Here is a 755-nt window from a genome sequence, read left to right on the forward strand (position 1 = left end):
TCATACCTCTGTTCTATTTCAATCAGTAAAGGTCTTAAATGAGGCAATTTTCCCATGGTTAATCATGTTACTATGCTTCTATGCTAACAATGGAAATTGATCTTTAGATCTCCACAGTTGCGGGTACAAGCCCGCCTCTGATTTATGAATGAATAATACTTATCGTTATCATATTTATATGTTATCATTATTATGTGGAGACCTAGTGAACTTGAACTTGCGACCCGTCTATGAAGAACCCTGATTGATGTCATAGAGAAGGCTGCATCTTAAATAACAAGATTCAAAATCATACTGATAGTCGCGCAACGATGTAGGTCTGTTACGAGACACTCGAGATGCAGTTGCTAGACTATCGGACTACATGGCAGACAAGGCGACACTAAACTGCTCCGCAACACTTGATTGATATATCTGAGTCACTGGACTGTCGCGTAAAATTGTCTTGCGTAGAACGAAAAAATAGAAGTTGAGCGAGTAAATATTTTTGCAGGCGACGATTGTCTGTCTTATAGATTATATAGATGTTAAATGCAGACGAGCATACGATGCAGCCATAATCATGTCTCCGGACTGAGGACAGTGAAGCGATTTATGGTAATATTATTGAAGCTCTATCTACCTAACAAAGAGACTTTTGAGTAAGAGAGAAGAAAAAAGAGAAAGAGAAAACAGAAAGGAAAAAAAAGTTACAATGCGGAAAATTACCAAGATCTGGAGGCTTGTATTAATGCATGAGGGGGCAGGAGAAGGTT

The sequence above is a fragment of the Penaeus monodon genome, chromosome 24, assembly GCF_015228065.2.
Source record: "Penaeus monodon isolate SGIC_2016 chromosome 24, NSTDA_Pmon_1, whole genome shotgun sequence".
Lineage (NCBI taxonomy): Eukaryota > Metazoa > Arthropoda > Malacostraca > Decapoda > Penaeidae > Penaeus > Penaeus monodon.